The following is a 577-nucleotide window of genomic DNA, read 5'->3' on the forward strand; positions in this document are numbered from 1 at the left end:
CAGGGGCAACTTTTCTATGCAACTATTTTAGACATCTTCCTTTTATTCTCAAATTTCGCTGAAAGGTTTATTTTTTAATTTTTTTTCCGGGAGAGCGTTTGAAAGGGATAGTTTTTTTAAATCTTTCGGAGAGGGGCGGTATCCACAAAACATTATAGAGTACAAGGTCTGTCTTTAGTGATTTCGTATGTGACCCATAAGTGCCACATTACAAAGTTGACTAACTAGAACAAGTATTTACATTTTGAAAGATCATTTACCAATAATCCAAAACATATTTACTCCTAACCTTATGTATATAATGACAATGCTATTACGTATCTAATATGGCACCCTCTGCGTATGTAATAACGCGAGAAGGCGCTTCGCGGCACCATTTGTATTAATCTAAGAGAAAACTGCTGTAAACATGGAAGAAACAGTAATAAGTACAAAAGTGGCACCGAGATTTTCCATGTAATTATTGTGTGGAGTTATCTTCAACAACTGTAAAATCGTAATATTATGGTTAGCGTCTCATGAGGATATATATGTAACGAGGCTGACGAGGAGTGAGTCGCGTTTGGCACGAAGCGGA

The sequence above is a fragment of the Penaeus monodon genome, chromosome 30, assembly GCF_015228065.2.
Source record: "Penaeus monodon isolate SGIC_2016 chromosome 30, NSTDA_Pmon_1, whole genome shotgun sequence".
NCBI classification, from domain to species: domain Eukaryota; kingdom Metazoa; phylum Arthropoda; class Malacostraca; order Decapoda; family Penaeidae; genus Penaeus; species Penaeus monodon.